Here is a 19,641-nt window from a genome sequence, read left to right as displayed (position 1 = left end):
GACAAGGAATATTATTGAGACTAAAGCAGATCCCTCCATAATAATAAATTGCTTCATTTATCTGAAGTCCATAATAATCCTAAATGTTTATGTAGCTAATAGTAAAACTTCAAAATATTTGAAGCAGAAACTGATATAAATAAGAAAAATAGTCTAACCCACAAGTATGGTTGAAATGTCAATATCCCTCTCTCACTAATCCATAGAGGAAGTAGATAGAAAACGAGGATTAGAAGATTTAACGCAGTCAGAGTCCTTGACCTAATTAACACTTATAGAACATTCCACCCAGCAATAGCAGAATACACATTCCTTCCAAGTGCATGAAGAACATTTACCAGGATACACCATAGTCTCAGAAGTAAGATAATGAGAAAGTACTGAAACGATACGAAGTATGTCCTCTGCAACAAAACTAAAAATAGAGAAAATCCTCAAATATTTGTAAGCTAAATAAAGCACTTCTAATTCCCAGGTGGCGCTAGTGGTAAATAACTCACCTGCCAATGCAGCAGATATAAGAGATGGGGGTTCGATCCTTGGGTCAGGAAGATCCCTTGGAAGAGGGCATGGCAACCCACTCCAGTATTCTTGCCTGGAGAATCCACGGACAGAGGGCCTTGGTGGGCCCCAGTCCGTAGGATCACAAAGAGTTGGACATGACAGAAGCAACTTAGCACAAATAACTCACAGCTCAAAACGGAATCACAGAAGTTAGAAAAAAATATTTTGAATGGAAAGAAAAACATGACATGTCAAGCTTGTGGGATACTGCAAAAGCAATGCTTATAGAGAATTCACATATGTGTGTGTCTCTGTGTGTATGTATATTTTACAGATTTTTTTCTTTTGGCCACCAAGCTTGTGGGAGTCTTAGTTCCCCAACCAGGAATCAAACCCCAGCCACAGCTGTGAACGTGCCAAGTCTTAATCAGTAGACTACCAGGGAAGTCCCTGAAACAGACAAATTTCTTGAAAGATTAAAACTTCCAAAGCTCAGTGAAGAGCAAATAGATAACCTGAAAAGCCCTATATCTATTAAACTAAATTTCTAATTAAAAACCTTCCTACAAAAAAACTCCAGGTTCAGATATCGCCAACTGTGAATTCTAACAAATACTTGAGAAATATTATCAATTCCGCCCATGGGTTCAGAGAGAGTCGGACACTACTGAGCAACTAAACTGATTATCAATTCTAAACAAATTCTTTCAGAAAATTAAACAAGGAAATACTTCCTCTATTAGGGAAGCATTTCCCTGATAACAAAACCAGACAGACGCTACAAGATCAGAAAACTACAGATCAGTATCCTTTATGAACCCAGACATACAAATCCTTAACAAACTTTTGGCAAATTGAATCCAACAACATATAAAAAGGATAATGTATCCTGACCAAGTGAGTTTATTCATCAAATGCATGTTTGGCTTAACATTCAATTATTCAGGGCTTTCCTGGTGGCCCAGTGGTTAAGAATCTGCCTTGCAAAACAGGGGACACAGGTTCAACCCTTGGTCCGGAAAGATCACACATGGTGTGGAGCAGCTAAGATGGTTTCCGTGACTAATGAGCCTGTGGTCTTGATCCAGCTCACCACAGGCTGCAACAACTGACCCCGAGGGCCCTGGAGCCCATGTTGTGAGTCCATACTCCACAACAGGGGAAGACCAGCACACCATATGTTTTTCTAAAAACATTCATTCATATCAGCAGACTAAAGAAGAACTGCAGACACCCAAAAGGCATTTAACGAAATCCAACATCCATTCATTTTAAACAGTTTTAGCAAACTAGCCATAAAAAGGAACGTCCTTGTTTGATAACGGCACCTACAAAAAATGAGTTATGCTTCATATCTATAGTATTGATCCTATGTATAAAATAGATAATTAATGAGAACCTACTGTATACCAGGGAACTCTATTCAGTACTCTGCACTGATCTAGAGGAAAGAAATCCAAAAGGGGAATATACGTGTACATACAGCTGATTCATTTTGCTGTACAGTAGAAAGAACACTGTAAAGCAACAATACTCCAATAAAAATTAATTTGAAATACAAGAGTCATGCTAAATGTTGAAGGAAATCAACAGAAAATAGGAATCTGAGAAAATGTTTTCCAGGAATTCATGTTCCTCGATGTGCACAAATAAGTTTTTCTCATGTTTTCCATCAGCATTGCTTTAAATCAATCAACTATATAACTGTTATCATCAGATGTTTTATCTTACAGGGAAAAACTTAGCATTAATAAGGAGGATAGTGTGGAAAACAGGAAAGTGAAGGTCAAGTGACTGGCACTAATCTAGGAGGGAAAAAGTCATTCACTAGAAGAAAAAGTTCATATTTGACCAAAAAGATAAATCCAAATGCTTGTAAGTGACTCAGTTCCCAAGTAAAAGAGCAAAGATACACCAAGCACATATGCATGAGAAAGCAAGGATGTGACAGTCATATCCAGAAGAGCTGGAATTTGGTAGAAAGCATGAAGCACAGCAAAAGTTTCACAGTGGGAGGACCATACTCCACTCAGTATTTCATCACTCAGCTCAAGCTGTGAACCAGCATGATTTCCAGAAAAGGGAATGGGGCTGGGGGGTCACAAATATGGACTGTCCATAATTTCAAATATTTCATAACAGTCTCAGGCATTACTACAAGAAGTAAATATAGAAATCTTAAGATCTGACATCGTTATGAACCTTGACTGTCAACATGTCAAACTCTAAGAAAAAAATGCAAGACAAGAAATTGATAGAAATTAAAACGTGGTTGAATTACATCATCTCAGTCCTGGACAAGTAGGGAGCGGGGAATAAAAGGACTGTGCATAGAAAGAAAAAGCTCATCACGGCTGAGCCAGGTCAGTGCTCTCCCCAGCTCCACCTCTGACAGCCACGTCCCCCTTCTGTACCAGTGACTCCACCATCCACGCAGCTGGACGAGCCCTGCTACCCCCATGACCAACCAATCCATCACTGAGTCCTGTCCACTTAACCTCCTGAATGCGCTTGGCATCTGTCCACTTCTCTCCATCACCTCTGTCTCCAATCTGATACAAGACACGAGGGTCTTGCCCCTAGATTTTGACAGGAGCCTCCTAACTCACTCTGACAAACCTCGCCTCCACCTCCCATCACCTGCTCTGCACACCACAGCCAGAGCCGTCTTTAAGAAATGGAAACTTTTTACCACTCTGCTGGGTCCACGAGCCAAGGACTCGCCCTTGCTCTCAGAGTATGGCAGAAATCCATCCTGCAACCCACAGGGCCGTGGCCACCGTGGCCCTCCCTGCCTCTCCAGCTCCTCTCCCACCAGGTGTCACTACCCCGTCCTCTGGAAATCCTTCCACTCCTTCAAGACCAGGCTCCCCTCCCACCTCTGGGCGTTCATCTGCACCAGCCATATCCTGGACCTGGACTGCTTACCTCCGGCTCTGTCTCGCCAAGGCCAGTTCATGCTTCAGATCTCAGCTCACCTCTCACCTTGTCGGGAAAGCCTTCTGTGACCTTCCATTCTAGCTCAGATGCCTCTGTGTTATGCTCTCAGAGAGCACGGCTCCTTTCCTGCACAGGACTTCTCCCATTGAGGCTATTATCTGATTAACATCTGCCCTCACATTCCTGCCCCCAGAACCTGTCAGAGTTCTGAGTAAAGGAATCCTGCTTTTGCTCACCTACCATTTCCCCCAGTGGCCTACACAGTATCTCAAATATAGTAGGTGCCACAGTAAACATGGGAGCCATAAATGACCTGAATCAAAGTATCAACACTCATTAGATTGATCTGATTCAACTCATTTACTGTCCCAGAAAACATAACCTCCTTAGTTGCCCATGGAATAGCAATGGAAACTGATCATAACTTAGACCCTCACAAAATCACACATTCTGTAATGTGCAAACAACGGATTGCTTTCTCTCCAAAGCACTAGACTATGCTAGCATATTGCTTTGGAATATCACGAGAAATACATAGGAAAATTAGAAACAGCAAGGCATGGGCTTATTCATTGCTCTTTCGCCAGCACTTAAAGTAGGTGTTGATACATATTTGCAAATGAACACACACAAACATGGACATGAAACTGACAACCCCCCAAAGAGCAGGATGGAGAGACAAGAAGGAAGATAAGAGAGAAAATCAGGTTCAATCAAGAAGGGATAATCAGGAATTTTAGAAAGAAAACAATAAAATGATCAAAGAAATAATGTACTTTTCTAAGAAGCTGAGAACATGGATCTCCAGATTGAGAAAGCCCACAAGCACCCAACTAAATGGATGAAAAAAAATATGTCACATACACATACGCACAACTGAATACTACTCAGCCATAAAAAAGAATGGAATAATGCTATCTGCAGCAACAACACGGGATCTGGAGATTATCATACTAAGACAGAAAAAACATATATATGCTATCACAGGCAGATCTAAAATATGACTGATGAACTTGTTTATAAAACAGAAACAAGACTCACAGACATAGAAAACAAACTCACGGTTACCAAAGGGGAAGAGGGGCAGACGACTTAGGAGTCTGGGATTCACAGATACACTCTACTATATATAAAACAGAAAAAGAAAAAGGACCTGCGGCACAGCACAGGGAGCTATGTTCAATATTATATAATAACCTAAAATCAAAAATAATCTGAAAAAATATATATGCACACATATACATATATAACCGAATCACTTTGTTGTACACCAGAAACTAACACAACATTGTAAATCAAATATATGTCGATTTAAAAAAAGGAAAATCGCCCACACCCAAAATGGCCACACATCACCTTAACATTGCAGACTCTGGAAACAGAAATGCTACAAGCTTTCCTAGAGAAAATAAAGGTCACCTACAAACATTCGAGAATCAGAAGGACTCCGCATTTCTAAGTCGTGTTTAACTCTGCAGCCCTATGGACCCTAGCCTGCCAGGCTCCTCTGTCCATGGGATTCTCCAGGTAAGAACACTGGAGTGGGTTGCCATGCTCTCCTCCAGGCAATCTTCCTGACCCAGGGATCAAACCCACATCTCCTGTCTCCTATATTGGAAAGCCGGTTCTTTACCATTAGCGCCGCCTGAGAAGCCTAAATGGTAACACTGGAAGCTAAGAGACAATGGATACCTTTAAACTTCTAAAGAAATAACTCCAAACTAGAGTTCTACACCCAGCCAAACATATAAGGGGTTAATACAGGACAGATGAAACACTGATACACAGGAGTTGTTTTTGCTTTTTTGGCCACACCATGTAGCTTGTGGAATCTTGTTCCCTGACCAGGGATCCAACCTGGGCCCCAGCAGTGAAAGTTCCTAGTCCTAACCCCTGGACTGTAGGAGATTTCCCGAGAATTTATCTTTTAAATGCTTATAATTAAATGAAGAAAAGTCTCAAAGTACCTAAGCTTCTATCTTAAGAAAGTAGAATACAAAGACCACAGTTGGCACAAGAGGAAATAATACAGATAAAGGCACACAAATCAATGACATCAAATACAGAAAAATAATAGAGACACGAGTTAAACCAAAACCCGATTATTTGAGACGATCAGATTAAAATCCATAAACGTTTAGGGCTTCCCTGGTGGCTGAGTGGTAAAGAATCCGCTGGCCAGTTCAGGAGACGTGGGTTTGATTCCTGGTCCCGGCAGATTCCACATGCCACAGGACACCTGAGCCGCAGTGCTATCGCTTCTGAGCCTGTGCCCTTGAACCTGAGCCCCGCAACAGGAGAAGGCACCGCAACAGGAAGCACACCCGCCGCAATGAAGAGCGGGCCCTGTTCGGCGCAACGAGAGAAAAATTCCTCACAGCAGCGGAGACCTAACACAGCCAGAAATAAATATATTTTAAAACTTATTAAAAATTAATCTTCAAAATACACAAACAGCTTATGCAGTTTAATACCCACCCTCCAAAGAAACACAACCCCATCAAAAAATAGGCAAAAGACCTAGTCATTTTTCCAAAGAGTGGATACAGAGGGCCTCCTCGAGGCGCATGAAAATATGCTCAACATCACTGATTATCAGTAAAACGCAAATCAGAACTACAGTGTGGTACTACCTCACACCGGTCAGCACGGCCATCATCAAGAAAATCTAAAGACGCTTCATCTGAACATCTAAATGCTGGAGAGGCTATGGAGAAAAAGGGGCCCTCCTGCACTACTGGTGGGAATAAAGTGGGCCCAGGCACTGTGGAGAACAGCATGGCCATCCCGGCTCCGGCGGGTAAGGGGCCCAGGGCCTGGCACAGCACGTGGCTGGGAAGGAGCCACCTCGTGGGACGGCACTCAGATTGGACACTGCCCAGAGGCAGCCAGGGGGGCCGCTGGAATAGCCGAAAGGCACAGCTGAAAGGCCAGCTGAGGAAGCGCTCTCAGAGGACGAGTGCTGTCCATCCGGATGGGGCTTTTTTATTAAATCAGAGGTTTCTATCTAGTTCCTTCCCCAAAGGAAGGACGCACGGCTCTTGGCTGAAACAGAGAAGGGCAACAGGGGTGGCCCCACTCCCATTTTGCCACCACTCTGGGCTCTGCAGGGCTGCACGGCCCTCAGACCAACAGCCCGGATCTCCAGCCAGGACACGGTGGCTCCTGCTGCCCAAGGACGGGCAGGAGCAGAGAGGAACTGCCATGTGGGTGGGGGTGACTCTCAGCAGGCGGGGGGACAGGAGACGACGTGGGTGGACCTCAGGTGATCCACCTGGACGCAGCTGGTCTCCCCTCACCCTACCGCAATGGCCAACAGACGTGCAGAACCCTCGCCGGAGACGCACAGTAAGTGTTCAGACACTTCAGAAAGGAAGGTCTGGGCTGCTCATCCAGGCAGGCCCCCAGCGCCTGCTCGGGTGATGGCCGGGGGAGTGAGAGGAGTTTGAATTGGACAGTGCGGGAGGGTGAGGATGAGCACACTTCGGAGTGTCCCCTGAGGAAGGAGGGCCCATGGAAACCACGAGATTGCCGCTCCCCAAACCTGGGGAGAAACAGAACTGAACACGTGCCTCAAAGCCCTCCAATTTCACCAAGGATCCTTAACCAAGAGCCCCTGCCGCTGCAGAGCTTTGAAACCCACCCTTCAGTCTGTGTTGAGTCCACGCCTCCCACGGGCCTCCCCCCATGCCGAGGACACAGGACATGAGGGATGTAGAGACAGGCTGGTTGCTGGGGGACCCAGGACGCCTCTGAGCCAACTTTGGTTTGAGGACTCCCTGGCAGCTTTGCGGAAACTTCCTGGGGGGTGCATGGCCGTCTCGGGAGCTTCTGCCCACCCTTCTCTGCCGCTCGTCTTCGTTGGAGTCCTTGCAGTCTTGACCAGCTCCTTCCTTGTCTCTCTGGGTATTTCCCCAGATAACCCTGCCCCCCCCAACCCCACACATTTAGTCTCACCCTGGTGTCCCTTCTTGAAGGTCCTGGACCAACACAGGAGGCCTTCTGAAGGGATGGTACCAAGAAAAACGCAGAACCTAATAGGACAAGTGATGTATGTGAATATGCAGAAAATATAATCCGAAGATCTGTTTCCTTCTGTTGCAGAGATGGGAAAACTTAGTGATAGATACACAGAGCTAATAAACAGGAAAACGAGGCAATTACTAACTCCAGGAAAAAAGAGCATTGTTTTTTTAAAAAAAAAAAAAGGAAATCAGACTTGGTTCAGTGTGACAAGGGTTGACATTGAGTACTAACTAGGCCAAGAGTGGAGACAGCAAACCAGACAGAGAATGGGAGGGAGGGGGTGGGGAGGACGGTTTGGGGAAAGAGTGCTACAATTTCAACCTCTACAACTGGAACATGAACAGGAAATTCACAAATTATACATCGAGAAATGGACTAGGGGACTTCTCGGGTGATCCAGCGGCTAGGACTGTGCGCTCCCAATACAGGGGGCCTGGTCGATCCCTGGTCAGGGAGCTAGGTTCCACATGCCGCAGCAAAAACCCCACAGGCCACAGCTGTTCATGAGGGTGAAAGAAGAGTGGAAAAGCTGGCTTGAAATGCAATAGTGGAAAAACTAAGATCATAGCATCCAGTCTCATCACTTCTTGGTGAACAGAAGGGGGAAACGTGGAGGCAGTGTCAGACTTTATTTTCTTGGGCTCTAAAATCACTGCAAATGGTGACTGCAGCCATGAAATTGAAAGGCGCTTGCTCCTTGGAAGGAAAACTATGACCAACCTAGACAGCATATTAAAAAGCAGAGACATCACTTAGCTGACAAAGGTCCGTCCAGTCAAAGCTATGGTTTTCCCTGTAGTCATGTATGAGGAGAGTTAGACTATAAAGAAGGCTGAGCGCTGAAGAACTGATGCTTTTGAACTGTGGTGCTGGAGAAGACTCTTGAAAGTTTCTTGGACTGCAAAGAGATCAAACCAGTCAATCCTAAGGGAAATCAACCCTGAATATTCATTGGAAGGACTGATGCTGAAGCTGAAACTCCAATACGCTGGACACCTGAAGCAAAGAGCTGACTCATTGGAAAAGCCCCTGATGCTGGGAAAGATTGAAGGCAAAAGGAGAAGGAGGTGGCAGAAGATGAGACAGTTTGAGAGCATCACTGACTCAACGGACATCAATTTGAGCAAACTCCGGGAGACAGTGAAGGACAGGGAAGCCTGAGGTGCTGTAGTCCGTGGGGTCACAGACTCAGACACGACTTAGCGACTGACAACAACAATAAATGCCACAACTAAGACCAGATGCAACCAAATAAATAAATATGTAAAAAAAAAAAAAAAAAAACCCAGCCTAAATGGAATAAATATGTAAACATCAGCATTCACTTATTTTTAAAAAGCATATATATATCAGTACTGAGCCACTCTGGGAAAGTGAGAAGGTGAGGCAGGACACCAAGGGTTTTGTTTTGTTAGAAGACTTGTAATACGATTTAATCTTTGCATATTGTATTTCGGGGAAAAATGACTATAAAATGAAAACAGTATATGTCAAAACCTGTAAGTTACACCTATGAAATTTTAACTCTACATAAATGGTCTATTTTCTGGGGAAACAGAAATTAACAGAATTGATCCTAGAAGAAGCAGAGGGGGAAGAAAAAAGGCCTAGACCAGTTCGTCTAGAACAAATTGAAAAACCAGTTAAGAACCTGCCCTCTGAGGGAAAACACCATATGATACTATAAAGGAGGGAAGGAGGGTCCATGTCATTATACACTTGTCCAAAGTATGTAACGCCAAGGGTGAACCATGGTATAAACTCTGGCCTCTGGGTAAGGGCGTGTCACCCTAGGGCCGTGACTAGTGACAAAGTCCCCCTCTCGTGGGCTCATTGACGATGGTGGAGGCTGCAAGTGTTGCGTGGCGGGGAGGGAAATGGGAAATCTAACTACTTTCCTCTCTATTTTACTGGGAACCTAAACCTGCTCTAAAAATAAAGTCTTAGGTTTAGTTGTGCTTGGGGTTTATTTGTTTGTTTTTTTACCACAAACTGCCTGTTCTCCTTTGCACGGCCCTGCAATAAATCTTTCTCTGCTCCAAATAAGAATAATGATAATAGGACTTCCCTGCCCTGATGGTCCAGGGGTTAAGACTCCATGCTTCCAATGCAGGGAGGGCAGGTTCGATCCCTGGTCAGGAAACCAGATTCCACATGCCATGCCATGAGGCCATAATAATAATAAAGTCTTAAAACTGAATTTTAAAAACAGACCTGCCCCTTGCCCTGAAAAAGGCATCTCATAACAAGGGTCAGCTGAGACATGGAGCCGCTGGAATTGTCCCTCTTGTGAGCAGGGGAGTAAATAGGTAGAACCGCTGTGGAGAAACAGTGCCCCATGACTGGCAATTCCACCCCCCCAGGCATACAGCCAACATAACTGAGAGCTGTTTCTCAAAAGACCCAGGCAAAAAAATGCTCATATCTGCATGATCTGTAATAGTGGAAAACTAGGAACCACCTACAAACCCATCAATGGCAGAATGAATAAATAGTTCATGGCATATTCACACAGTTAATACACAGCTTAGAAAAAAGAATAAACTGCTCACCATACTTTGACATCACAGATGAATCCCACAGACAATGCTGAGTGAAAAAAGACTCCAAAGAGTTGACATTGAACCGTAATTATATGAAGTTCAAATGCAGGCAGAGGTCATCTGTGGTATAGAAACTAGGTTTTGTTGGTGGTGGTGGTGTTCAGATGAAGTGGTTTTCACTTTTAAACCAACCGAACACATTTAGAATAAACACCTGAGAAGGGAAAGGCTACCCACTCCAGTATTCTGGCCTGGAGAATTCCATGGCCTTGATAGTCCATGGGGTGGCAAGGAGTTGGACACAACTGAGCGACTTTCACTTTGGTGGCCCAGGGGTAAAGAATCTGCCTTGCAATGCAGCAGACACAGGTTCGATACTGGTCAGAGAACAAAGATCCCACATACCCTGGAGAAACTAAGTCGACTCACGACAGCTACTGAAGCCTGAGCAGTCTTGGGATCTTTGCTTAAAGATCCCGGCTGATGTAACCAAGATCCTGAGAGCCACAGCTGAGACCTGACACAGCCAAATAAACCCAGTAATTAAAAACCACAAGTATCTCAAAGGCTATTAAAACATCCCTCCCTTGGACTTCCCTAGTGGTCCAGTGGTTAAGAATCCACTTGCCAGAAGACCTAACCAGACATTTCTCCAAAGAAGACATACAGATGGTTAACAAGCACATGAAAAAATCGCTCAACATCACTCATCATTAGGGAAATGCAAACCAAAGCGAAAATGGGGTATCATCTCATACCGGTCAGAATGGCCATCATCAAATAATCTGCAAACAACACATGCTGGAGAGGATGTAGAGACAAGGGAACCCTCTTGTACTGCTGGTGAGAATGTACACTGATACAGCCACTATGGAGAAGAGTATGGAGATTTCTTTAAAAACTAGGAATAAAACTACCATATGACCCAATAATCCCACTACTGGGTATATACCCTGAGAAAACCACAATTCTAAAAGACACGTGTACCCCAATGTTCATTACAGCACTATTTACAATAGCCAGGACATGGAAGCAACCTAGATGTCCATTAACAGATGAATGGACAAAGAAGTTGTGTTGTGTTGTGTGTGTGTATATATATATATATATATACATACACACACACACACACAATGGAATATTACTCGGCCATGAAAAGGAATGAATTTGAATCACTTCTAGTGATGAACCTAGAGCCTGTTATACAGAGTGAAGTAGGTCAGAAAGAGTAAAACAAATATCATATATTCACTGAGAAAGTAGCACTGAAATATATACATTACCATATGTAAAATAGATAGCCATTGGAAATTTGCTGTGTGACACAAGGAACTCAACCTGGTTCCGTAATAACTTAGAGGGGTGGAAAGGAGGTTCAAGAGGGAGGGGACATATGTATACTATGCTGATGTATTACAGAAACCAACACAACAGTGTAAAGCAATTATCCTTTGATTAAAAATAACTTTTTTTAAAAAAAGAACCAAGTTCAGTTCAGTTGCTCAGTTGTGTCTGACTCTTTGCAACCCCGTAAACCGCAGCACACCAGGCCTCCCTGTCCATCACCAACTCCCAGAGTTTAACCAAACTCATGTCCATCGAGTCGGTGATGCCATCCAACCATCTCATCCTCTGTCGTCCCCTTCTCCTCCTGCCCTCAATCTTTCCCAGTATCAGGGTCTTTTCAAATGAGTCAGCTCTTCGCATCAGGTGGCCAAAGGATTGGAGTTTCAGCTTCAACATCAGTCCTTCCAATGAACACCCAGGACTGATCTCCTTTAGGATGGACTGGCTGGATCTCCTTGCAGTGCAAGGGACTCTCAAGAGTCTTCTCCAACACCACAGTTCATAAGCATCAGTTCTTTGGTGCTCAGCTTTCTTTATAGTCCAACTCTCACATCCATACATGACTACTGGAAAAACCATAGCCTTGACTGGATGACCTTTGTTAACAAAGTAATGTCTCTGCTTTTTAATATGCTGTCTAGGTTGGTCATAATTTTCCTTCCAAGAAGTAAGCGTCTTTTAATCTCATGGCTGCAATCACCATCTGCAGTGATTTTGGAGCCCAAAAAAATAAACCCAGCCACTGTTTCCTTTGTTCCCCCATCTATTTGCCATGAAGTGATGGGACCAGATGCCATGATCTTAGTTTTCTGAATGTTGAGCTTTAAGCCAACTTTTTCACTCTCCTCTTTCACTTTCATCAAGAGGCTCTTTAGTTCCTCTTCACTTCCTGCCATAAGGGTGGTGTCATCTGCATATCTGAGGTTATTGATATTTCTCCCGGCAATCTTGATTCCAGCTTGTGCTTCTTCCAGCCCAGCATTTCTCATGATGTACTCTGCATATAAGTTAAATAAGCAGGGTGACAATAGACAGCCTTGACGTACTCTTTTTCCAAAGGGGGGAGAAAAAGAGTCCGCCTGCCAATGCAGGAGACACGGGTCTGATCCCTGGACCAAGAAGATTCCACATGTTGCAGGGCAACTAAGCCTGTCACCACAGCTACTGAAGCCCCTGCCCTGGAGCCCGCGGTCTGCAACAAGAGAGAGCACTGCAACGAGAAGCCGCAACCAGAGAAAAGCCCATGCAGCGATGAAGACCCAGCACGGCCAAAATACATACATAAAAATGCCCCTCCCTTAAAAGAAAAACCCTTCAGTACACAAATAGCAATCAACAGCAACCTCATGGCAGCCAGGAGCATGGCAAGGGGAGGGGAGGTTTCTGCTCTCTCCTGCTCCCCTTGCCCACGCTCTGTGACCTGTGCGAGCATGAGGTCTTAGCAGAGGGCAGATCAAAGCCAGAAGAGGCATGGGAATTCTCTGGCGGTCTAATGGTTAGGACTCGGCACTTCCACCGCCATGGCCCAGGTTCAATCCCTGGTCGGGGAACTAAGATCCCTCAAGTGCTGGGGCATAGCCAAAAAAAAAGGGCGGGGTGGGGGGCAGCCAGAATTAGGAGGGGTGGTTCCTGAAACTGATGTTGAGACAGACCAAGCACAGCAGGTCCCTCCAACATGCCATGTCCCCACGTGGCAGCCTCCAGGGAAAGCCAGATCCAGTTAGGAGGTAGCGGAAGGTGGCTGTGATGGACAGGAGACTCAAACACCATTCCTCAGCATCCCGCCGGCCACATCTTTGGGGAACAGCACTTTCCAAGGGCCTTCTGAGATTAATTCCCTCTGTCAACCACAGATGTGTGAGCTATCTGCCCAGGGAAATGCCGGGATCCTGCCCCGGTTGGATCCAGGGTATCCGAAGTGTGACAGCATCGGCAAATGATTTAGAGAGAGAGATAATGAAAGAATGTTGCAGATAAGAAAATAGAGGAGAGAAAGAGGCTGATATTAATGCAGAGAGCCTCTGTGCTCCAAGGGATCAGCCTGAAAAAGAGAGTGAGAGAGAGAAAGAAAGAAAGATAGAGAGAAAGAAAAACACAGGGAGACCAAGCTTCTTCGGTGAGCAAGGCCCATAACTTTATTTTCAAAAGGGACTTTTATACCTTGACTTGTACATAGAGGGAAATGAAAGATGCAAGGTCATGCAGAATCAGCCCAAACACTCCAGCAGTTTTGCCCTTATTGAAGCCAGGATTTTTTCTGCATACCTTTCCCACAAACGATGTTGTGTACATTATCTTCTGGCCTTGGAGGCCTGTGGACATTTCATGACCCTCTTTTGATAAAGGCTGCTCAACCAGAAAACTTATTTTCCCTCCAAGTGTTTTTTCTTTATATTTCTAATCTATATCAGCCTCAGAAAACGCTAAGCAGGGTTACATTTCTCACGGACCAAAGGTGCAGTGAGTTTCAACAAAGAAAGAACCAATTAGCTCAAAGGTCTGATGTGGTTAATTTCAAGGCTACACTTGTTTTTCTTACATTCCAACTATGTTAACTAACACACTCCCAGGTGCACAATGGATAAGAGATATGGGAACTTAGCAACAGGCATTGGCCCAATAATGAAATCCTACACCAGCACTACTCTAATAACTTTTAACTCTATGTTTTAAGCTTCCGTGCCTCTCACAGTTGGGAGGCTGTGACCAATCATATGTGTAGCTGCAAGAGTCTGGATAAACCTGCCAAGCAAGCTAGAATGCCAACCGAGGGGGTTGATTTGAAATACTCCTATCATGTCCAAGAGACTTATTAGCTAGAGCCCTAATGTTATTTTCTCCAGAGAAAGGTGGTTGGGGATAGTGCCCTCTTAATGTCAGGAGAGTTGGTGAAAGGCACAAAATAGAAAGACAGACAGATTCTGGTTTTGGGGGTAGATGCTCGGGCAGGTCCGGGGGGTCCCTTGAGGCCTGAAGCCTTGCTTATCAGATCTCTTCCACATAATCTTATCATGGGTGGGATCTCCCGTGCTGGCTCCCGGCAGGGAAAGCCGCCCAGGTCTTGGAACAGAGCTCTTATAAGAAGACAGGTCACACACAGGATTTCCTAGGTGGTCCAGCAATTAAAACGCCATGCTCCCAGTGCAGGGGGCACAGGTTTGATCCCTGGTCAGGAAACTAGATCCTGCATGCTGCAACTAAGACCCGGAGCAACCAAATAAATAATTAAAACTTCTTTTTTTTAAAGAGTCAAGCTTACAAAAAAAAAAAAAAAAAAACTCACAAGATGGTCACACAGACATGTTCCTGCTACATGACCAGCCGTGGTAACTAAAATGCAGGGCTCCAGAGCAGACACCAGGTGCACATCCTAAATCTTAATGTTTACATGAAACATATCTGAAAATCTGCTCCATTGCACCCCTAATGCCCTAAGCCTACACAGTAACATCATTAATCAGGAGGATCCCTTAGACTGCAAGGAGATCAAACCAGTCAATCCTAAAGGAAATCAATCCTGAATATTCATTGCAACGACTAATGCTGATGCTGAAGCTCCAATACTTTGGCCACCTGATGCAAAAAGCCAGCTCATTGGAAAAGACCCTGATGCTGGGAGGGGTCGGGGGCAGGAGGAGAAGGGGACGACAGAGGATGAGATGGCTGGATGGCATCACTGACTCGATGGCCGTGAGTCTGAGTGAACTCCGGGAGATGGTGATGGACAGGGAGGCCTGGCGTGCTGCGATTCATGGGGTCGCAAAGAGTCGGACATGACTGAGCGACTGAAATGAACTGAACTGAACTGAATATATTACAATGAGCGTATAATGAGGCTCAAGGTCAAGTTAAATCTTCCACCATCTAGGACCCCATCAGTTCTGACCAGTTTATGTCATTCTTTTAAAGGCTATGCCCTGCCCTTTTCCCTCCTGTTTCAAATATACATAAGGCCACTGAACTGTACACTTAAAAATGGTTAAAATGGTAAATCCCATGTTAAGCATATTTTACCACAACTTTTTAAAAAAGGAATATGTGTAGACAAGCTGGGTGGTTGGTTCTCCCTTTAGTGCTAGGCAACTCTAGATAGGGGCGCAGCGGGGTGGTGGCAGGCTGTATCCGTGTGTAGGCATGTTTATACATGTGTAGGCACAGGGAAGTCTGTGTCCTAAGGAGAGGTGCACAGAGGTCACTTGGTGTAAAGGCCACGTGATACCCAGAGTATTCATCCCTTTTGAGAGGAAAGTAAATAACTGATCCTAGATGCACAGGAAAAGGTCTGGAAAGATGTACCCAAACTGCTCCCCAGAGGGAAACTGTCACTTTTTATCATGAAATGTGTGTCTGAAACATTTAGATAAAACTTCTGAAAGGTTTTTTTTTTAATTTTCAAAGTGGACGTTAAAATGTAAGCGAAAATCACTCGGTCGTGTCTGACTCTTTGCAACCCCATAGACTGAAGCCCGCCAGGTTCCTCTGTCCATGGGATTCTCCAGGCAAGAAGACTGGAGTGAGTAGCCATTCCCTTCTCCTGGAGATCTTCTTGACCCAGGGATCCAACCCGAGTCTGCTGCACTGTAGGTGGATTCTTTCTCATCTGAGGCACCAGGGACACCCTTAAAATGTAAAACCACTTTAAAAAGTTTAAGGGTGTCGCTGTTGGCTCAGTCATAAAGAATCCACCTGCCAGAGTAGGAGACATGGGTTCCATCCCTGGTCCCGGAAGATTCCACGTGCAACCTCAGAGCAATGAAGCCCGCGCACCACAACTGTTGAACCTGTGCTCGAGAACCAGGAGCCACAACTGCTCAGGCCCCATGCTCCAAACTCTGAAGTCCATGCACTCCAGAGCCCCTGCTTCGCATCAAGGGGGGCTCCCTGCAACGAGAGGGCCGCCCACCGCAACTAGAGAAAAGCCCCGCAGCAGCAAAGACCCAGCACAGCCATAAATAAATATAAATCCATAAAAATGTTGAAGTCACACAAGGAAGGAGTCTTTTGGCAACTCTACAGTTGGCAAGTGATTAGCATCCAAAACATGTACATGGAAGAACCTCTCTGGTGGTCCAGTGACTGAGACTCTGCTCTCCCAATGCAGGGGGCCTGGGTTCGATCCCTGGTCAGGGAGCTAGGTCCCATGTGCCACAACTAAGACCCTATGCAGTCAAATAAATAAAAATAAATATTTAAAAATCAACAAGGAGAAGACAACCCATGGAAGAAACAAAGGATGTAAATGGCAATTCACAGCAGAAACTGGAATGGCCGATAAACAATGAAAAGCTGGGCGATTCCTCTATCGACTAGGGAAACGCAGGTTAAAATCACAATGAGGATGAAGAAAAATCGTCAAGTCTGCTGGTACCAAGAGACGGACACTCTTCTCCCCTGTTAAGAGGCTGTGTGCCCGTGGAACAACAGTGCGGAGCAATCTGGCAGGTGCCAAAGCTGAAGCAACCAACAGCGTGAAGCCAGCAAGCCCACTTCTATTTAAACACTCAGAAGCTCTCGCACAGGAACAAGGAGACACATTCCAGAAAGTTCGCCACATCGTGGTTTATAACAGAGAAAAACTGGAAACTACCTAAATATATTTGCACAGGGAGACATCTTGCACAGGGAGACATCGTAGAGAAATCAAAATTAATGAACTGGGGCTAAATGCATCAATGTGGGGAAAGAGAGAATCTTTTTAAAAAACATTCAGTTTTTATAGAAGATGACTGGGGCCGTGATACAAATCTCAAAACATTTCAAAGAATTTAAATAAATAATGCAGAAAATGTTCTGAGACTACAATGCAACTAAGGTAAAAATCAATGGTGATGGAGGAATTCCCTGGAGGTTCAGGGTTAAGAATCAGTTTCCACCCCAGGGGGCAGGGTGGGGGTAGGGGTGGGAGTTCCCACTCCTGTTGAGGGGAGGGGAACTGGAGAACTAAGATCACACAAGTGGTCAAAAGAAAAAAAAAATCAAATCAATGGGTATGGGAGTTGCCTTCTGTTTGTTTTTTACTTTTTGGCATTCCAGCTGAACTATTTCAAATCCTAAAAGATGATGCTGTGAAAGTGCTGCATTCAATATGCCAGCAAATTTGGAAAACTCAGCAGCAGCCACAGGACTGGAAAAGATCAGTTTTCATTCCAATCCCAAAGAAAGGCAATGCCAAAGAATGTTCAGACTACCGTGCAATTGTGCTCATTTCATGTGCTAGCAAAGTAATGCTCAAAACCCTTCAAGCTAGGCTTCAACAGTATGTGAACTGAGAACTTCCAGATGTACAAGCTGGATTTAGAAAAGGCAGAGGAACCAGAGATCAAATTGCCAATATCCACTGGATCCTAGAAAAAGCAAGGGAATTCCAGAAAAACATCTCCTTCTGCTTCATTGACTACGCTAAAGACTGTGACTGTGTGGACCACAATAAACTGTGGGAAATTCTTAAAGAGCTGGGAATACCAGACCACCTTACCTGTCTCCTGAGAAACCTGTAGGCTGATCAAGAAGCAACAGTTAGAACTGGACATGGACAGACTGGTTCTGAATTGGGAAAGGGGTACCTCAAGGCTGTATATTGTCACCCTGTTTATTTAACTTCTATGCAGAGTATATCATGAGAAATGCTGGGCTGGATAAATTTCAAGCTGGAAACAAGATTGCTGGGAGAAATATCAATAACATCAGATACACAGTCTGCAAGATTAACCAGCCTGATCTACTTAAAAAAAAAAAAAAACCTGTAATATACAGTGGAACTATTATGTAACCTTGCTCTGTATTTTCCAAGTCTCCTGTAAATGTGTTATGCTTTCATAATTCAAAAAGAAAATAAAAATTAACCTGCCTGTACACTTCAAAAATGCCAATATCACAAAAAACAAATTCAGTCTGAGAAATCATCCTAGAATGAGAGGCACACAGCGACATGTTTGCAACCCATCTGTGTAGTTCAGGTTCAAGGGGACCTCAGGTGGAGTTCAACATTCAGTTCTGAGCTGGAGAAGCTTCAACTAAGGAAGGCCTGCTCCCTGCTCAAAACTGAGGGTTCATAGTTGACTCTCCCCACAAGCTGGAATCAAGATTGCTGAGAGAAATATCAATAACCTCAGATATGCAGATGACACCACCCTTACAGCAGAAAGTGAAGAACTAAAGAGCCTCTTGATGAAAGTGAAAGAGGAGAGTGAAAAAGTTGGCTTAAAACTCAACATTCAGAAAACTAAGATTATAGCATCGGGTCCCATTACTTCATGGCAAATAGATGGGGAAACAATGGAAATAGTGACAGCCTTTATTTTGGGGGGCTCCAAAATCACTGCAGGTGGTGATTGCAGCCATGAAATTAAAAGACGCTTACTCCTTGGAAGCAAAGTTATGACCAACCTAGACAGCATATTAAAAAGCAGAGATGTGACTTTGCCAACAAAGGTCCATCTAGTCAAAGCCACGGTATTTCCAGTAGTCATGTATAGGTGTGAGAGTTGGACTATAAAGAAAGCTGAGCACCGAAAAATTGATGCTTTTGAACTGTGGTGTTGGAGAAGACTCTTGAGGGTCCCTTGGACTCCAAGGAGATCCAACCAGTCCATCCTAAAGGAGATCAGTCCTGGGTATTCATTGGAAGGACTGATGTTCAAGCTGAAACTCCAGTACTTTGGCCACCTGATGCAAAGAGCTGACTCCTTGGAAAAGACCGTGATGCTGGGAAAGATTGAAGGTGGGAGAAGGGGACGACAGAGGATGAGATGGTCGGATGGTATCACCGACTCGATGGACATGAGTTTGAGTCTGGGAGTTGGTGATGGACAGGGAAGCCTGGGGTGCTGCAGTCCATGGGGTTGCAAAGAGTCGGATACAACTGAGTGACTGAACTGGCTTCTGCCCGCCCCCGCAACTGGAAAGGGAGACCCGAGACCTATGAGCTTTTGGAAGCCCAGGAGTGCTCAGAGACCCGGGATTTTCACCAGTGAACTGGAGGATATGGTCTGGCTCTATCTGGCCCCGTCGCTGAGGTTCTTCCCAGCCCCATCTGAGAAGAACACGGTCAGCTGGGGCGGCCACTGGGCAAACCAGCATATTCCCCGCTCAGGGCTGACTCCGCTCGCCCAGGCCTGTGCCCTGAAGGAGCTCTGTGGCTCTGGCTGCCTGGCCCTTCACAGCCTGGAGACTCTGAAGCAGGTAGGCCAGGCAGGCTTGATGCCAGGCCAGGAGGGGCCAGAGTCCAGAGCAGAAGAAGCAGGTTCCCAGCCTGGCGCCCCGCCTGGGACTGGGGCTCAGG

Source organism: Oryx dammah, unplaced genomic scaffold (genome assembly GCF_014754425.2).
Source record: "Oryx dammah isolate SB20612 unplaced genomic scaffold, SCBI_Odam_1.1 HiC_scaffold_12, whole genome shotgun sequence".
Lineage (NCBI taxonomy): Eukaryota > Metazoa > Chordata > Mammalia > Artiodactyla > Bovidae > Oryx > Oryx dammah.
The sequence above is the reverse complement of the archived record's forward strand: the minus strand, read 5'-3'. Positions refer to the sequence as shown.